Source organism: Gavialis gangeticus, unplaced genomic scaffold (genome assembly GCF_001723915.1).
Source record: "Gavialis gangeticus isolate Ggan-Ray unplaced genomic scaffold, GavGan_comp1, whole genome shotgun sequence".
Classification (NCBI taxonomy): Eukaryota; Metazoa; Chordata; order Crocodylia; family Gavialidae; genus Gavialis; species Gavialis gangeticus.
This window is the reverse complement of record NW_017729003.1, coordinates 2,485,291-2,498,139: the sequence shown is the minus strand read 5'-3', so window position 1 is coordinate 2,498,139 and position 12,849 is coordinate 2,485,291. Positions and strand designations below refer to the sequence as shown.

The following is a 12,849-nucleotide window of genomic DNA, read 5'->3' as shown; positions in this document are numbered from 1 at the left end:
TACATATCAATATCAGAGCAGTCCTTCCCCCCCTCTTCTTCCTCCCTCTCCTTAGTTTTTATTTCCCTGCAAGCCTAGTTTTGAAATTTGAAACTCTTTGAATTTTTTTAAATGTTTTCAGTGCCCTCGTTTCGTGTCAAAGTGGTTTCAAAGCCTTGTGTTTCATTTCAGTTTTGGTGCTTCGAGCTCAAAACACATCGAAACACCTTCAAAATGAAACGCCCATCGAAATTCTGCACAGCCCTGATTTGCAGTTGTTTAGATTACAACATTGGAGATATAACTACCATACTATTGGGATTTTGGTGCCAGGGATTGGCAGGAGGGATTGCGTTGGGGCAGATGGGGGAAAGAGAATAGGAGCTCTTCTTTACACTACAGCTGCCTCTAATGCAATTGCATAGAATCATAGAATCAATGAGCCGGAAGGGACATGAACAGATCATCTAGTCTGACCCCCTGCCAGGGGCAGGAAGGAGCACTGGGGGTGGCAGGGGTCATAAGACCCCAGCCAGGTATCAGGTGCTACCCAAAAGCAGCATGGGCTCTTCTTTTAAATCAGTGCCTGGGGTTCGTGTCCCACTTGCCCACATCTAGGAAAAGGTTCTGTAGTAGAATAACTAAAGTATTTTATTAGATCACTTCTGAGTAATCCTTTGGGTAAATTAATTATGTGCTTTTAAATCACTTTATATAAGGTCTTGTTTAAGTTTTTCACAGTGAGAGTTTTTTAAATGCTTTCTGCACTAGATATATACTTTTCCCTTTTATCTGTGCTTTTTGTGGTAATTTCTACAAATGTTTTGACTATGATAATGATTCTAGTGATCTCTTTTGGTTATAATTTAGGATGAAAATGCTTAACTGTGTCGATACCTTAATCTCACTGAATTTTATGCTTGCCATTGAGTATATAGAAAGGGAGATAAAGAAGTAGCCACAAGTCTGGAAGATGAGTAACAAACATTAAGGAAAAAAAATTACTAAAAACAATTAGTAACTGATGTAAACTAATGCAGTTGTTTGACAAAAAACAGTGATGATGGCTCTTAAGAGATATCAAAATAATAAAATAGATTTGAACCAAAAGCACTAGTCAGTGTCCTTATCTCTCTTTCTGTTTATTTCAGCATGTGTAAGGTTTCATACATAATTATATGTATGGATATGCACACACAGAGTACTTTATGGCTGTTGAATGCAAGAGAGGAAGAAGTAGATACTCTTTTGGACAGGAATGAATTGATGTCTTGATTTGACTTGATATCCTGAGAAACTCCTTCCAGGCCCAGGCCCAGTGCTTTTCAACATCTTTATCTATGATTTGGATAGGAGAGTGAAAAGCTCGCTGACCAAGTTCATGGATGATGCCAAGTTATGGGGCAGTATGGTCACGTCAGAAGATAGTTGCAGATACAGGCAGACCTAGACAGGCTCAAGAGTTGGGCAGACTGGAACCAGATGAAGTTTAACACTTCCAAGTGGAAGGTACTCCATCTGGGGGCAAACAACCTTCAACATACATACAGGCTTGGTGGTGACAGCTTGACTTGCACCATAGTCTAAAGGGACCTAGGGGTAATAATTAACCATATGAGCCATTAGCACGAGGTAGTGGTCAGCAGGACAAATGACATGCTGGCATGCATCAACCAATGCATCTCGTATAAAACTAAGGAAGTGATACTCCTGCTGTACTCAGCAGTAGTGAGACCACAGTTGGAGTACTGTGTTCAGTTCTAGACACTGCACTTCAATAAGGATGGGGAAAAACTTGAGACAGTCCAGAAAAGAGCCACCTGTATGATCAGGGACTTGCAAGGCAAGCCATATGAGGAAAGGCTGAGGGACCTGGGCCTCTTTAGCCTAAAGAAAAGAAGGTTGAGAGGGGACTTGATGGTGGCTTACTGCTATATCAGAGGAGTGCATCAGGAGCTCAGTGAACAACTGTTCACTAGGGCACCCAGGGGGAAGACCAGAACCAATGGACACAAACTCTCAAATACTGATTTAGTGCAGAAAAATGAAAATAAAGAAGGATCCTTATAGGACAAAAATTGATTCTAGTAGATACTGTAGTGATGTACAATTCTATCTGCTGTATTGTTTTTTACAAGAAAAATTATGGAAGTCAGTTTTTTAATAGATTCCAGATCAGCAACCATGAAAGTTAAAAAAAACCCTCATCTTCATAATACGTATAGTATGGGCAATAATGATACAACCTAACTCTGTTAACATACTGTACACCAAATACAACATGAAGAGGACAGATCAAACTCCAGGTTTTGTACTTGACATTTCTACTGAGTTACTGAAAGGCCAGTTGGTAAAGCCCAGCCTAGCCTGCAGCCATAGTACCTAAAGTGATATGATCTTGCCAGATCTCATAAATTAAGATGGATCACATCAGTTCAGCATTTGTATTTGAGACTGCTAAAGAAAAGAATGAAGAGGTGAAAAGTGATGCAGGTGAATTAATAGGCCGCAAGTCTCTCTCAGTTGTTTCTAAAGCTAGACGGAAAGTGGTAATGTAAAGTGACTTACATTTTTATAGATGGTGAGCAGTAAACCCCAAATTTAGATCAATCAGGGTTAACCATTTGTAAGTGATTTATTATTAAATCACGAGAAATTTAGAAGAAGCTTACATAAATAAAGGTCCGCACTAAAGAAATTCTCTTAAGATTGAACATTTGCTAAGATCTTTGAGAAAAAAGCAGTTTTAAATTTAATCTAAAGGTTGCATCTGGATCTACCTGGGAAAGGAGAAGCCATGTATATATACTACACATCATTTGTGATCTATGAATGACAGAGAAGCAAAATAGAAGCCCTAACCAATCTAGTTCTGACTTAACAACAAAAGGGTCCAGCCTGTTGTTTCCTTGAGTCAGGCTGGTGGTGACTAAAGTGGTGGATGTTCTTTCACTTCCATCTTCTTCACTCCTTTGAATCTAGTCCTTCATGTTATATATTGGGGTAAGAAAAGGAAGAAGAATTAGCTGTGGAAGGAAAACAAAAAAAGAGATGGAAATGGAAGAAAGTGGCAAGTGGATTTTAAACGTCAGAGACTGAGGGCCTTGGGCAGAGAAGATGAAGGTTTTCCTTCCTCTCTCTTTTGTCTACTCTCTCATCTTTCCCAAAGTACCAGCAGTACCAGCAATTATTTTATCCCATTATTAATTAATCTCTGCATTTGGGACAAATTCAATCATTTAACCTAATTAAGAAGAATCAATGTGGCACTTCCTATTCATTTCTAATTTTCCGTAAGTGGCAGTAACTCTTCAGTTATTTGTAAGACAGGGCATATATTGTTTTCACTATTTAGTAACAGATTGTGATCAGAATTATTAAGGATATAAAAAATCCAAAGGGTGTATATTTCATTTGCTCTCTTTTTCTAAGATTGAATAATACTTTGCAACAGATAAAGAAATGTTTGTATGGTTATCTCACTCACTCTCCCATCATGACACATTTCACTGTATTAAACTTGTAAAATGAAAAAGAATCACACCCTTCAAAGCAGTTCTAACAACTTCACATTTGAAGTGATAAGAACTAGATATTCAGATGTTTATGGAAGATAATGTATAAAACATGAATGAACATCTCACATTGGGAACTCTTGGGAACAGAGATTGTTTCTCCTCATATATGCATGGGCACTGTCAATGCCAATGAGGCCATTAGCCAAATGCAAATAAAAATTCAAAAATATATCACCATTAATATTACATATTTAAATTGTGAGTTTATCATTAACACAGCCCAGATAATATGGTATTAGAATGATCTACTGCAGCAGATATTAACTATGAGAAATACAAAACATCTTGTAAAATACATTTTTAAATAAAAACTACTTTACCTTAATAACTCAGGCTGGCTGCTGGATTGGCAGCTTCACAAAACAATCAGGGTAGAGACCTTACACTTTTACTAGTATAAGTGATCAGAAACTGGTCTATACCCATAACAGAACAGAACTTCGGCACAAACTGGTTTAAAAATGGTGGAACCAGTATAAAATTTGCCACCCTCCCCCCACCCCCCAGAAAAAAAGAGTGACTGTGTTCTGTTCACTACTGATCTAAATCATGCCACTTACAAACAACCACATAACATATCGATTCTGGCCCGGGCTTTTTGAATGTCTGTACCTAGCCCATGTGAGCTAGAGCTGTGGTTCCCAATAGAGGGGTTGCAAAACCCTCTCATGGGGCTCCATTACATGGGTGCTGCCAGTGCCAAAGCAGCCAGGTACAACTGCCCCATGAACAGGACACATGCATTCCTTCTGCATTGAGATTGTTTAATGAACCTAAAGAAGCCAGGAGAACTGTTCATGTGGCAGCCCTTCCCAATCTGTGTCCCCCCGCCCCTCCCCCAACTCTACATGGAAACAGGCACACACCTATGTTTCCAGAAGACACCATGCAGGATCTTCTGAGTCTGTCTCTGCCCCAGATATATGGGGCAGTTTTACCTGCCAGTTGTGACAGTTGAGAACCACTGAGGTAAACTGAGGCAGCACAATGCTGGTTCTCAACCAGGGGTGCTGCCACATAAAAAAAATTGGGAAGGGGTGTCCTCACTCTAAAAAGGTTGAGAAACACTAGACACTTGAAACCACAAGCCTGATTAATCTAGCTGGAAACAGCAGCAGGTTAAAAAGCTTGCTAAAGGTCTATAAAAGCAAACAAATCTATAGAGTAAATTAAAAGAATTACTGCTAAATTTTCTAAGCAGTGTGTAGGCACTTAACCGTACAATTCACATTAAAGTTGATGGGAGTCATACCACCAAATTCCTATTAACTGCCTTGAAAATCCAATGATTATGTCTACTCTGATAAAACAAAATAAAATTCTAATTAAAAAAAATGATTTAGAAGTGTAGAAGTAGCAATTTATTAAATGGTCAACCTTCTTCTCTACTAAAGAAATCAGGACTGTCTCCTTCAGGTCTTCTCCTCACATGCAGCATACATACACCTAGGAAATAATTGTTTTTCTTTTAGTGTATTGATCCCTACTTAATTTTGATTCAAGATGTATTGAAGTCTGTGGTATCCAGGAAGTAAGAAAAAAAATCAGGGTAAGGGAGATTAAGGTAACTATGCAGGGAGGAAGCATATTAATAAGGATAAGTCAGGAGAAGGAGGAATCAGAAGCGGACAAGCTGGGCAGTGCAATAAAATCAGAAATGGACAGAGGGATTCAGAGCAACTGGAGCTTGACAAACCACAGAAAATTTCTGGTTGCAGTCTGGTCAAAGCTGAGAATTACAGTTGGGTGCCAAGAGGGAGGGAATATTAGGAAACAAGAAATCTAAATCAGTGGAGTAGGAGGAAAACCAGGCCAGAAACAGGGTTTTTGGAGCTATTTCAAATATAGTAGAATTTGAAGTACTATGCAACTGCTGCAATCTGTCCTTTGATAGTATCCATCTAATCTAGGTATGTACACACACATCCTTAATCACTGTAGCATTAGCTTTCAGAAAGCCACTTTAATAATGGCACATCATTATGGGATTAATATTTTATTAAAATACTAACAAATATATTTTAAAAAACAGATATGTGACTAAACCCATGGAGGAGTCAGCCTGTGTCATGTGTTACCATATGCATTTCTTGGAAGGTGTGGAAGAAAACTGTGCGCCCAGCTACCACTGTATGGTTACTTGTGACAAGTGAGGGTTTTTTGTTCATTTCTAATGGTGACCACTGTATTATAGGAGGTCTGGCTTTGTATTAAAATAAAAAACAAAACAAAAGAAAATGTTATGAATCACTGTGCTCTAGTAAAAGAAATATCAAACCCAGTGATCATACTGTCATCTAACAGTTGGTGGAAAAAACTGTGAACTCTTCATTTGTGAAACACTATATGAAATTTTTTGACATTTTTTGTTTCATAAATGCAGTCTCTGATGTTTTGTCATTGCCATGAAACACCCTTATCCCCTTTTATTTGATCATTTTTCAATATAAATGATACCTGCACCTGAAAAATGGGACCGTTTTTATCTTGAAAAATAATGTACTTAAAAATGATTTACCCTAAAGTGCAAAACCCTTTGAATTTTACACATTTTTCACTTGTTATGAATACAACTTTATGAATGCATGAGCAATAGCAGTGGCTTATAAGATTTTCAAGTCTGAGACATCCCTTCAAGAACTAAAACTGATTGTACATCCACTGCAAATTCACCATTTCTTATTAAAAGCCTATCCATCTTAATATATACATCCTTCATACACTACTGTTAATCCATTGTACCACAAGAGATGCATGCTCCTCATTTTGAAAAATGTTATTATAGTGGTCTCATAAGGATGAATGTCTAGCATATGATGCGTGTAAACTCTAATGCTACTTACTATAAAACATGAATATTTCATTGGTTAATATGCTAGTATACAGTAAATGTCCGGGCAATTCGAAGGCCATCTGGAAACAAATGATGAATTTATCAGAATGAAATGTTCATCTTGGAGACATCCACATTGCTAGCAGCTCATGCTATTTTTCCAGTAGCTTGGGTAATGTGCAATTCATGAATTCACCAGAACCTCATTATCCAATTAAAATTACTCATTTTTAACAAAGACAAGAAGGCAGAAAGGGGAATTATTAGGTTAATTATTAATTCTGATTACTCATATATAAAATAGCACTGCGATTAATTTCAGAAGGCTTTCAAGGAATTTTTGTAAGCTCCTAAATGCATTTATGACAAGCTGCATCATAGGTCTGCAATTCTTTTCTTTAATTAATTTGTTAATAAAAGTACAAGAAAAATCACCCCTAGAAACTAAAATGCACTGCCAGAAGTAGGTAAATAACAAGCCATACCCTTCGGTTTGCACAGAATTATGACCAACAATAAAAAAGATTTTTTTTTTCTGTAATAGCTGCTATCTGTCCTGCAATTGAGATGAATATTAAATTTAACTTGATGAATATATTTAAATATTTACTTTAATGATAACTTATTACTCTAGGTATCACTTCTATGATCATCTTCCAGATATTAACCCTTGTGAATTGCACAAGTTCAAGTATTTTCTTTTGAAAGAGCTCAATGTGAAATCTTTGTGAATCATGGGTTTTCCTGCCCTCTTCCCCAATTTTCCTGACTACATATGGTATGTCTCAAATTATACAAATGGTTATTTCCTATTTTTATTATTTTTTACTCTCTACTTGCTGTTTAGTTTTCATTTTTACATGAAATATGCTCTTTTCTCCCCTAATCCTTTTCTGTACATTTAGTTACATTGCTAGTGCTCCCCATGAATCTCATAATTTACTGTAGTTTTCTTAGAGTGTCAGTGCCCAAAGGTTTATGATTATAAGGAAATCTTGCCTATTTTTTTCTGTTGCTTTTTTAAGGCAGTTTGTACACTTGAGGGTATCAGAGGAAAAACTCATAAATAAGGAGGGAAAAAGAAACCGTTTGTATCCTATGATTTTTAAGAGAAACTTAAAGTGGAAAGCTTCCTTCCCTTCCCCCACTCCTAACCCCGTCAAAATAATTGTTTTTGAAAAAATGGATTTGTGTTTAGGGGAATCTGTGCTTGTTTATCATGCACTATAGCTTAATGGTTTGGATACTGGCCTAGAATATGGAAGACTCAGGCTCAAAATACTTATCTTTTCCTGATTCATAGTAGACTTTTTCATTCCAGATCACTTCAAAATCAGGCACTCTAAGCACCTGAAACTCAGTGCCTCACACCTCAGGCCCCACATCCCCATATCACACAAGCATAGAATAAATCAGTCCCACAGCTGGAAGCTGGGATAGCCACACCAATGTTAAAATGTGCAAGAGCGTTTGACAGAGGTTTCCTTCTTGCAGCATATATTGAATCATTTAAGATAAGTCTGGAAGAGCTTATCAGATATTACATTGAGTCAAATCAGCCACTCAGGATACAATTGTCCCTGTCTAAACCATCCCAGACAAGTGTTTGTCCAATTGCCACTTAAGCTAGGGACAGAAGATACATATAAACCAGTTTAAGTGATCAGAAACCTGTAACAGGAAAGAAGCTCAGTACACATAAAACAGTTTCAAAATGGTTTAAGATAAACCTGGTTGAATGTAGTATCAGACTTAACTGATTTGGGTCAAACCAGTTTATGAAACTTCTGTTCCAGACTCCTTCCTGGTTCAAGTTAAATTACAGTCCCCCAACATGCTTTTCAGCCCTGGGCTGGACTGGGCTGTTTTGTCTGCTCCAGAGAGCAGGGCTGGCCCTGCCCCTCTGCTCCCTAGCTGGAGCAGGGAGGGCTGGTGGATGGGAAGGTGGGGAAGGAAAGCCCAGCTGGAGATGCAACCCAGTTGGGGGAGGGGGGGAAGGAGAAAAGTGCCCCCAGGCAAACCCCAGCTGAAGTCTGGGGCCAGGGAAGGGAGTTTAAACACCTTTCCCCACTCAACTTACTTCTGGCTGCAACTGGACTACAAATCCATGAGGCACCTGGAAGCAGGAAAATGAAGTGATGAGCAACCCTGCAGAGTCCTGCTACTGTAATTCTGGCCTGCAAATCCCAGAGGGGCAGCAGGAAGAGGAAGTGAACACACTGCCCATGCTGGCTATGTGCCATAGAGTACTGCCTTAGTGCCCTCCAGCTTCTGGCCTGAGCCACTGTAGACGTGTGGATGCATTTCCTGAATCAAAGGTAAATGTCTGTTCACTTTTGTTTCACTTTAATATCTGCAGTTTAGACTAACCTGCAAACACTGAATCAACTTAGCCTCAGGCTTTTTGACTGTCTGTACTTAGTCTTAAGCTTCCAATGACTGAGATTAGATAGACTCTCTTGGGAATCTGTTCCAATGCTTAATTAGAAACTTCTTCCTAGTATCCAACTTAAATTTCCCTTGTTGCAGTGTAAGACTGTTATCCTTTTGTCCTGTTGCTTGTGGATTCAGGAGAGTCTAACATCACCTTCATTTTTACAACCCTTTTTGTAGTTGAAGGCTTATGAAATCTCCCCTTAGTCTTTTCCCCAAATTTACCCATCACTTTCTTGAAGGGTGGCACTCAGAATTAGACATGGTACTCCAAGTAAGGCTTCACAAATGCCACTTGCCAATTTAGTCTAATAGGGTAACCAAAATGATGAGGGGTATGAAGCAGTTGCTATGCCAGGGGAGACTAAAAAGGTTAGAACCCTTCAGTTTGGAAAGGAGAAAGCTGAGGAAGGATATGATACAGGTCTATAAAATCATGAAGAGTGTGGATAAAGTGAATAGGGAATTATTATTCAGCAGTTCCCAGAATATCAGACCTAGGGCCAGTGACTGTAATTGGCAGGTGACAGATTTAAAACTAATAAGAGAAAGAACTGTATTACACAGCACATAGCTAAACTGTGGACCCAATTACCATAGGAGGTTGCACAGACACATAGCATAGCCAGGTTAAAAAAAGAACTAGACAAATTCGTGGTTGATAGCTATTAAATAGAACAGACAGGATTGAATATTCCAGCATCTATAAACCAGGGAAGGGATCACAAGGGATAGAACACTCTAGACATACTCTGTTTGTATGTTCTTTCTTTAAAGCAGTGGTCAGCAACCAGCCTATCTCGATTGATGGGTTGATCATGAAGACTCTGACAGTCAATCTCTGTCTGCCAGAGACTCCACAATCAGGAGCATCAGGATGCACATAGCTGGGATGAGCCATATCCCCTGCCACCTGGACTGGGTGAGTGGGGTCAGAACCTGGGTGGCTTGTCCAGGAGGTGGGGTGGGGCCTGGGGTGTGGGGCAGGATGGGGGCAGTAGATCCTGGGGTGCCCTTTACTTACAAAAAGTGATCTCCACCATAAAATGGTTGGAGACCACTGCTTTAAAGCATCCATTTCTTCTACTGTCAGACAAAGGATGCTGGGCTAGATGAACCACTGATCTGACCTAGTATAGCATTTCTTATGTTCTTATAGGTTTTCCCATTGCTTGAGGCCATGGTTGTTCACTCCATGTGCAATTAATTTGAAGCAATACACTCTGGAGCTATTGCTCTGGAGTTTATTCTTCCCAGGCATGCCATTTGCATATAAGCCCAAGACCAAGGCATGTTGAGCTGGATCAGAGGAGCCCCAGCTGGTTGGGGGTCACAGGCATCAGCTTGCCAGCCTAGGGCTGCTCCTGCCCAGCTTAACGTGCTGTGGGGCACAAGGGTACTTCACTACAGGGCTAGCTGGCAGGCAACCCCCACACTGAAGCACCCTTGTGCCCCTGCCAGCTCCTGCCACCATCTACATGTGCAGTGCTGTAGAGTAAAAACCCTGCAGCAGGATAGTACTTGTATTTACAATTTAATTGCCCTGCATGTGTAGATGCCAGAATGTTTATTGGTGAGCTAATTAGTCTACTCTGCAGTAAATGTGTTGTGTAGATGCACACTCTGCCAACATTTCATTTCTCTGAAGATATTTTGACTGATTCTAACACTGCTATACCAGGGGGGTCACAGAAGCTTAAGATGGACCCCTTCCCCTTGATTTAAAGTATGAAGCTGGCAATAAAGCATTATCTGGAAGAGGATCCAAAGCTGGGGAAGAAGTGTCTGACCATTAGGTCACTGTGAAGGCCCATCTTCTTGCCAAGAAAATTGACACAGCTGGGCTTTGTGGGGAAAATTCTTTATACAGAATGGAGATTTGTGAAGGTATATTACTTTTACTGGAGTGTGCAGGGAAGGGGGCAGACTTTGGACAGTTGATGTTTCTTTTGTTCTTGGTGCATCATTTAAATAATATCAGAGACACTGATGTTGCAGACAGATGCCTCATGTGACGTTATAAATTACAATAAATAAATAAGTAGATTAATGATCCAGAGTCTGCACTGCAGGGGAAGGTGTAACAGCTGCTGCTTCTATGTAGGTTCAAAATGCATCCCTAGAGATGATCTGCCTGGATGTTTTTTCTGCACACTGAATGATTCCATCACAGTGGTGAACTGGTACCAGAAACATACTACTACCTGTCATTGTCTTCAAGCATTAAGACAGAGATCTATTACTGCAATATAATGGAATCTAATTAATCAGCCCTATTATTCCCTTATGATTTGCATTATAAGACATCATTGCAATACAGATTTCCAGAGAAAATTAATGAATCAACACAACAGGCCTTGAAAATGACACAATCTGGAATCCATGATTGCATGCACATTTTAATCATACTACTATTATTGCAACATTTTGCAATTTATTTCCAAATGAATGTCTGCAATGTCAACAAAATTCCTAAGACAAACATCTTGAGATTGCAATAAGGTTGCCAAAGCAAGAAATTATTTTTTACTGACAATCTACACCTTTCTTACTGAACTGACAAAGAATTTTTTTTTTTTTTACTCATACCTGTTTTTCCTGTCAGTAAAAAAATATGTTGGCTTGGCAGCCCTGCATAACTGCAACAGTAGCATTACACCCATGCTTCTCCCACCATAAGGGTCTCCTATTTACTCACAACCTGACACCCCCAACTGCACCCTGCACCTGATATCTAAGATTTGCAGACACCAGCTAAACAAAAGAACATGGAAGGCAGGTCACAAGTTTAAGAGAATGACCCAAGGAAGAATGGGACTATGAGGAAAAGGCAACGAAAGAGACTCTGCTGAAAAAGAAATAGAATTGAGAAAGAATGTTTTGCTGGCCTGAAGGAGAAGAAGAATTTGGTAAAACCTGAAAATGGCAGCAAGGAAAAAGATAACAGACAGAGCCAGAGATTGGAAGTCAAGTATGAAGACAATATGCAGGAAATTGTGAGGGAGAGAAAGAAAAGGACAGAACAATCAACAAAGAGAAAGAAGAAAGGAAAAGAAAGAACCTGAGATCCACACCATTCCCAGCAGCTGAAGATTGTTTGTATAAGACTGGTAAGAAGGCAACTGAAGAAAACAAAAGGGTGTTCTGTCTTCTAGAAGCCAGAGTATGAACCTAAGTTCACTGGCATTCATCTCAAGACAAAAGTCTTGCTTGAAAAGATCAAGAATGATTACACTTAGTTAGGGAAGGTGCTAACAAAGCAAAATTTGGGTGATCTTCAAGGGAAATTATTCAAATTCTAGAGAAGGAGAGCAAAGGCATGACAACACTATGAAGATCAACAAGTAGTTCAAGAAGTTATGTTCTGAGGAAAGGTTCATGGGAAGGGGATAAACAGAAAGACTCTCTGCAAAGGAAGATACTACCTGAATACTTGTAGTACCAGACTTCTGGGTTTGACACAACTCAAGAAAAACTTTAAATTAAGAAATGGAGAGAAACCTGTGTAATGCCTGTTCCTGGCTTTACTATACAGAAAGAAGGGAAAAAAAACAAGTAAACAATCATACAGTAGTACAGAAAAACACAAGGGTAGGAGGATTGATAAAAAGCAGAAAGAAAATAGTAATGTTAAGTTAGAGTGGAAGATAGTTGGTAATACAAATTCATGAAAATATGTTAAGGAAATTGGGAGTGGTCAATAAGAAACAACTAAGAAAAATCATAGAATCGTAGAAGTAGGGTTGGAACGGACCTTGTAGATCTTCAAGTCCGACCCCCTGCCAGGGCAGGAGAAAAAACTGGGCTCAAATGATCCCAGCTAGGTAGGCATCAAGCCTCCTCTTAAAGAACCCCAGGGTAGGAGCCAGCACCACTTCCCTTGGAAGTTGGTTCCAGATCCTAGCCGCCCTAACTGTGAAGTAGTTCTTATGGATGTCTAATCTAAACCTACTCTCCAACTATTTATGGCTGTTATTCTTTGTTATGCCGGGGGCGCTAGGGGAAACAAGGTCTCTCCCAAACCCT

The 12,849-nt window shown here is 39.3% G+C and overlaps 1 protein-coding gene across 2 annotated transcripts in view; it reads right to left on the bottom strand.

The window, feature by feature from the left end:
- Nucleotides 1-12,849, bottom strand: part of PRKG1 (protein kinase, cGMP-dependent, type I) — a 1,350,404-nt gene that overhangs the window by 694,125 nt on the left and 643,430 nt on the right. The window lies entirely within an intron of this gene.